The 7600-nt window shown below is 34.6% G+C and overlaps 1 pseudogene; it reads left to right on the plus strand.

The window, feature by feature from the left end:
• The first annotated feature begins 1366 nt into the window (after positions 1–1366).
• Positions 1367–2104, plus strand: LOC142835965 (peptidyl-prolyl cis-trans isomerase A pseudogene; annotated as a pseudogene).
• Positions 2105–7600: the final 5496 nt, after the last annotated feature.

Below are 7600 nucleotides of genomic sequence, written 5' to 3' on the forward strand. Positions count from 1 at the left end.
TTCATATTTCAAATTTGTTGAATAAAATTCAATATTTGTAAAGTTGAAAGTAAATACATTTTTAGTGATAGAATGCAATAAATATTAAATATGTTTTGTATTTTATGTTATAGGTTCACTGCTATTTCAGAAACTAAAAATTAGTGAATCTTCTACAAAAATTGCTTATGTTGAAAACTTCTTAAGTTTCAGAGTGTTAGCAACAAGGTGTCAAACTTTCTATTCCATCTGCATGATTAAGAAGTAGGATTGGTGAAGATATAGTGCTCATCTGAGGTATTCTGAAAAATACAATTATTATATTTTAAAGAAAAAGCCAAGAGGAGAGAGAGAGAGAGAGAGAGAGAGAGAGAGAGAGAGAGAGAGAGACAGAGAGAGAGAGAGAGAGAGAGAGAGAGAGAGAGAGAGAGAGAGAGAGAATGAGAACGATGGAAAAGGAAAAGAAGAAAGTGATTTATTATATTTTATTTTCAAGCGAGGAAGAATGCAGAAGGAAATCCAGAAAGACATAACCAGTTTCCTCAGTGCATCCCTACTGCCATTGGTCAAAAGCTTTTCACGGAATGTGAAATCCCTCAGGTTTCTCATCTCGTTTATGTTTTAATCCTCACCTTGTTTCACACGTGGCCATCCTTAAGTTTTAGGCAAGCTTTGGTACAGGTAAATAGTTAATCAAAGATGAAAAAAATTTGCTTTCTATTTTGCTGGAAATTGCAATCAGAATGATATTCGATGTAAAAGTGATGTAAAAATTATATTTGATGTGAAAGTGTAAAAGACTGAAAGACATTTTTTTAAGTAGGTCTAGACATCTCAGAGGTGTTTTGAAGGTTTAGAGCCTCAGGTGTAGGCACCCAATGTGACATTTTATAGGGATCCACTGTAGGTCAATTAAGTTTCCACTTGAAAACAAGAGACATGCTAACATTGTTCATACCACAATTTATAGTAATGTGATTTCAAGACTTAACCTGGAACTTGATTGTTAAGAATGTCTGTTCTGAATCTATAAGTGATATATGTATTTTTATATGATGCCATAGGAGTGTATTATTTTCAAAGCATGCTAATAATTGACAATTAAATCTCTAGTATATTTAGCAATATACTGTTTGGTTCATTCAGTCCTAACCAAAACTTTATGTTCCACACAAATCTCTTGTCAATTCATAGCCAGTGTGGACTAGAAAATACTATGCCTTTTTCTCTAATTGTCTTTCATCCTGGAACTCATACTGATCTGTCATAAGGAAATATATCAGCATCATGTTGTCCCGATACCCCACCAAATAATAACATGACCCGTGGATTTGATGATAAAGTCCATATTCCAGAGTCTGTTAAAAAAAGAAAAGACAGGCAGACGCCGCTGTCCCCTCTCACCGCTTGCTGCAGCCATGGTCAACCCCACCGTGTTCTTCGACATCGCGGCCGATGGCGAGTCCTTGGGCCGCGTCTCCTTCGAGCTGTTTGCAGATAAAGTTCCAAAGACAGTAGAAAACTTTCGTGCTCTGAGCACTGGGGAGAAAGGATTTGGATATAAGGGTTCTTCCTTTCACAGGATTATTCCAGGATTCATGTGCCAGGGTGGTGACTTCACACGCCATAATGACACTGGCGGCAGATCCATCTACGGAGAAAAATTTGAGGATGAGAACTTCATCCTGAAGCATACAGGTCCTGGCATCTTGTCCATGGCAAATGCTGGACCAAACACAAACGGTTCCCAGTTTTTTATCTGCACCACCAAGACTGAGTGGCTGGATGGCAAACATGTGGTCTTTGGGAAGGTGAAAGAAGGCATGAACATTGTGGAAGCCATGGAGCGTTTTGGGTCCAGGAATGGCAAGACCAGCAAGAAGATCACCATTTCCGACTGTGGACAACTCTAATTCTTTTGACTTGCGGGCTTCTTACCCACCAGACCATTCCTTCTGTAGCTCAGGAGAGCACCCAGCCCCATCTGCTCGCAGTACCCTGTAATCTCTGCTCTCACTGAAGTTCTTTGGGTTCCATATTCTCCTCATTCCCCTTCAAGTCTAGCTGGATTGCAGAGTTAAGTTTATGATTATGAATAAAAACTAAGTAAGAAAAAAAAAGAAAAGACAAAGTAAAACCAACCAAACAAACAAAAACACTTCTCTGATGATGGCAGCTGTTTTAGAAAAGGAACTCACAAAAGGAGGTGCATGTTTGAAATAAACAGCTAATATGGAGGTTGATGGATAAATGGATATCTGGAAGAAAATTAAAAGCAGACAGACGCAAACAAAAGAGTAGTATTTTTCCCAAGAAAACATGAACACAGATTTTTAGAGCAGCTTTATTCAAAATTATTGAAATGTGTAAGCAAGCAAGGTGTTCTACAGAAAATGAATGTATAAACAAACTGTGTTGCATTCATAGGGTGAAATTCTATTTAGATGTTTTAGGAAGTGCTTTTTCAAACAAAAAAAAAAGATGTGGAGAAAATCTTAAATTCACAAGAAGCAATGTGAAAAGACTGAAAAGATAACTTGCCATGCGATTGTAATTTGATATATTTTTTTAAAAAGACAAAATTTTAGAGAAAGAAAATGGTGAGGTGAGGTGAGTAGCACCACAGAAGACATAAAAGGAAAGAGCAGAAGTCAATATGATAATTCAATGTCAATACAATTCATATATATTTTCCAAAGCATAAACAATGGCCAACACTTAGTTAATTCAAATCTTATTGTGTTCTTCACCTCCTTTTCTCCCTCATTTGATTTGAAATACGTTTTGGATTCATACAGTATATTCGGATCAAAGTGTACCCCCTCGTCTCCTATCAGATCCCTCACTTTCCCACTCACTAACTTGATGCTTTTTTCCTTGTTTACAAAACAAAGGAAGCAAGATAACATTAAGAGACCTATTATAAATCTATCTTGTTATTTGATATATTTTTATTTTTTCCCAGAAGCTTTTTGGTTCAATTTGATAAATGGTCAAAATCTCTAGTCCTTGAAATTTTACAAATATTAGCTCCAATATTATTTTATAAATGTAAACCTAAGATTACTCTAAATCCATTGAAAGATACATAGGATGATGCAAAAACATTTTAATAATTAATGATACTGTTAAAGAAATATAAATAAATCATAAAGTCAAGAATATTTTACAGAAACATAAATCAGAATTACATGTATAGGTCAAAGCACTTTTAACCTTTAATTACAATATATCGTCTTTTGAGAAGAGAAAATAAGGGAACGGACCTAATTTTAGCATATAACATTTCTAGTACTTCTTACTAAAAGTCACTTGTTTATTACACTTACAAATCTCATTTGTGTGGAAACATTATCTTCTTGACAGACATAAAGCAGAGATCATAATATATCCAGAAATGTGTAAAATATGAGAAATTAAGCTTGCCACAGGGTTTATCAGCTTATTTAGGCCATATACATTAACTGATTCCTTCTCTTTTATGCAATATTCTTTCAAAATGCAGTAAGATGTTTTTGGCTCATTTTTTGAAATAACATATTGATGATATAATTAATCTGATGAATTACCTTTTCCCTTTAATTAAGTAGAAAACAAAACTCAAGAAGAAAGTCAGAAATATGTTTCCAGTTTTGTTCCGTTGGCAGAAACTGCATCTCATTCTAAATCAATAATATAGAGAGTACATTTTTGCATGTCCCCAGTAATAATGAACATTATGTGGCTTTGGGACCAAATGTTCCCAAATTTGTTAGGATCTTGAGAAGATCGCTATTAGAAGCAGGGAGGACTCTGATTACAGCAGCAGTGGGTGGTACAGAGCTTTCAGGCTATTGTCACTAACAGAATGAAGGAGAAAAAGAAATGCTGTTAGAATATAATAGAAAGGAGACCCACATTGTGTGGCAAAATGTCACTAAACTATTACATTTGCTAACATGGAGGGAATAATGTGTTGAAGCGCGTGAGAATCTTAGAAAAGAGAATTACTGGAAGAATGTTGAGAATACTATCCAAATGAATTTCATGACAAAACAGATGCAATGAGAGATACACTGAGGAATGAGTCAGCCTTCTGAATTGATAAGTGGAATTTTGGGGGCACGAAGAAGGCTCTCAGGCAGCTTTTAGCCAACAAAGAATCTTAAAGTAAGAAAGAACTGCAAATGGAAGATCATAGCCAGAGTGCGGGTATAAAGTCCTTAGTTAAAGACTCTGAGAAAGACTGAAACAAGTGACTCAGACATTACCAAATGGGTGAGTTCTTCAGGGCCCTTAATCACATACCTTCGACATCATTTCCTTTAGATAATGAGGATGAACACAGTTTTTAAAACAAATAAGGAAGAACTCTTTTCATCAGCCGATGAAATAGTATTGTAATTCTATGTATTACAATATATATGTAATATGTAATACTATATATTATATGTAATATGTAATAATATGTAATACTATGCCTGAATACACATTTTTTCAATTTTTATTAAATTGAAACATTAATTAAAACATTTCTCCCTTTCCTTTCTTTCCTCTAATCCTTCACCTATACCCATCATCACTTTTCTTTAAATTCCTGGTCTCTTTTTAAATTATTTTTTTATTGAATACATACATGTATATGTCTATATGAATACTTTTTTAAATTTATCTGATTGAGACCATATATGTTACTTGTTTGTATGTTTCAGGGATGACTATTTGACACCAAACAAGCACTTGGTGAACTCTTCCTTGGAAGGACTACCTCCCTCACTCCCACTCCCAGTGTCAAGTAGGTTATTTGTCCATTCCTTTATAATAAATTCTTTACCTTTTTCTTCATAGAAGAATTTATAATTTGGTCTTCAAAAGAACAAGGAAAAGTAGGACTTCTTTTTAACCTCAAACTATTGTGGCGGGCCAGCAGTATGATAAAAGTATTGAAGAGTCAAAAAGGCCAGTTTAATCATGAATAATATCACATACACGATGGCACAAAAGTTCTTTATGAAACATTGCTATTCATAAGGAAAACATAAACCTCAATAAAATACAATGAAAACAAAAAGCCTAAGACTAGCTAGATTTCAGATGCATACTGGCCTCTCACTGTTGTGTCTTCCCTTTTGCCACATTATAGCAGTGGTTTCTGTCAAGGATACCTCATAATATTTACACATGACTGCAGTAGGGGTGGAAAACAGTAACTGATCTTTTCAATTCCAATGTCTTTTGAACGATTTAAAAAACTCATAGAATAGGATATCCAGACTCTTGTCTGTAATTTAGAAAAAAACAGTTGGAATTCATACTTACAGCATAACAAATGCGATTTTCTGTGATGTGATGGAAAGAAAGTTTTCACATTATAAGTAAGAGAATGCAAATTGGTAGAATAAAAAGTTTTATAGGAAAAGTCTTATATATAGTAGATGGATACAAAAATACAGCTTGGCCCACAGGAGCTTTTGAAATTCTTCTTTCCAATGCCTCATCAATATGGGAGTTTAATTTACTTTAAGTAGGAAAATGTGAGAGAAATGAGGGTAAATATTTCTAAAACTGTTTCAGCAAAGGCTGTTCATCACTTCAGGGTTTTGTCTGTGTGTGTGTGTGTGTGTGAGAGAGAGAGAGAGAGAGAGAGAGAGAGAGAGAGAGAGAGAGAGAGAGAGAGAGAGAGAGAGAGAGAGTTTGTCAGATACTTGTGGAACTCTGAATTAGTACAGCAACAAAAATAAAATCTTTCCTCAGAGCCTTGACAAACCCAGGTGGGAAGACCACACATCTATTCCTGGAAGAAAAAGGAAAAACAAAACAAAACAAAACAAAAACAAAGAAATGGGCAGCTAAAGCTTATAAATGTATACTTTTAACCTCTGACAAATTTAACATTTTAAAGTTCTTTGATGGCAGTGGTAGAGCATGCCTTTAATCCCAGCACTCAGAAGACATAGGCAGGTGGATCTCTGTGTGCTTGAGGCTAGGCTGTGGTAAGAAATGAGTTCCAGGACTTCCAGGGCTACACAAGAAACTCTCCCTTGAAAAAACACAAACAACCCCCCCCACCCAAAAAAAGAAGTAAAAAAAAAAAGAAAACAAAGTAGCAAAAGTAAATGTGATACTATGAACCACAGAAAGTCACTTTCTTTATATTTTAGACAGGTTCCTATTTCTGTTTTCAGGTTTATTTGTGGAACAAGCTGGTCACAAATTCTGCCTTCATGGAGTTCCCAATTTAGTTCAGGACGGTGGCAGTGCATGAACACATAGATGTGCAGCACCAGCCCCCACATTTTGTTCTGTAATAAATAGAACTGGAAGATGAGGTAATAACTTAAGTCCTAAGGCTTAGGTGAGTTTGCTGAACATAATTTAAAATTATTGGAGGTGTATTTCCCCTAAAACTATCTGAAGAACATTCAAAAAAAATAACTATTTTGAAAAATGTATAAAGTGTGTGAGACTAATAAGAAAATAAGTGGGAATGGAAGACTGTAACATGAGAAAGGAAGTGGAAAAGAAGAACTGCATGAACAATATAGGCCATATAAAATATGGCTGTGCCTTTTCTGAAGATCTCAGAATGGTCATAAGGGTATATGGAAGGATGTTGGAATGAAGTAGAAATCTTTCAAGAAGGCAGGGGCATGAAGCACTTAAAAGAACAATAAATAGGCTCCTGTGCCAATGCGTTCAAATGTACTTCCCACTTTCTCTTCTATAAGGTTCAGTGTGGCTGGCTTTATGTTGAGGTCTTTGATCCATTTGGATTTGAGTTTTGTGCATGGTGATAAACAACAATCCCAGAGAATTTAGACAACAATGAGGACATTAAGAGAGACTTATATAGATCTAATCTACATGGGAAGTAGAAAAAAAAAAAACAAGATTTCCTGAGTAAATTAGGAGCATGGGGACCTTGGGGGATGGTTGAAGGGGAGAGGGTAGAGGCAGGGAGGGAAGCAGAGAAAAATGTAGAGCTCAATAAAAATCAATAAAAAAGAACAATAAATGGCTCACACAGACTATGACAATAAAAAGCGTTACTGTTTAGGATGTATTGGACCACATGGATAGAAGGAATTTTATAGCCTAGACAAAACAAAATTTTCACAAAATTGATTTTGTGATTATTGAATTGCATTAAATCTTTTGTAAATACATAAATAGTTGAAAACTGCTTAGGCATTTTTAAACTTTTAAAACCTTTGAAATTTTAAATAAAATTATAAAAATGTTTTCAAATTTGAATTTAATTACTATATTAACATTATTTTCATCCCTCTCTCTCCCAACTCATCTCCTTCATAGCACATTCTGTCTCAAATCTATAAATTCTTTAAGTATTATTGCTGCACATATGTATACATACACATATACACACATACACATATACTCACTCATATACTACTCATAAACACACATACCAGTAAAAGATATTTGGGCAAAAATGACTTGGGAGTGAATAACTTACCAGGTACTATTTCTTTGAAAACAAATTGTTAAACCTTTGTCAAAAGGTGTATTATAATGCATCTAATTGTTACATTAATTTTTAGTTTTGTCTTGTTTTTATTCATTATTTTCTGAAGATTGAAGTGTAAAATTGGGCCTGACATAATAGTGCCTGTTGTTAATT

This window comes from Microtus pennsylvanicus, chromosome 15, assembly GCF_037038515.1.
Source record: "Microtus pennsylvanicus isolate mMicPen1 chromosome 15, mMicPen1.hap1, whole genome shotgun sequence".
Classification (NCBI taxonomy): Eukaryota; Metazoa; Chordata; class Mammalia; order Rodentia; family Cricetidae; genus Microtus; species Microtus pennsylvanicus.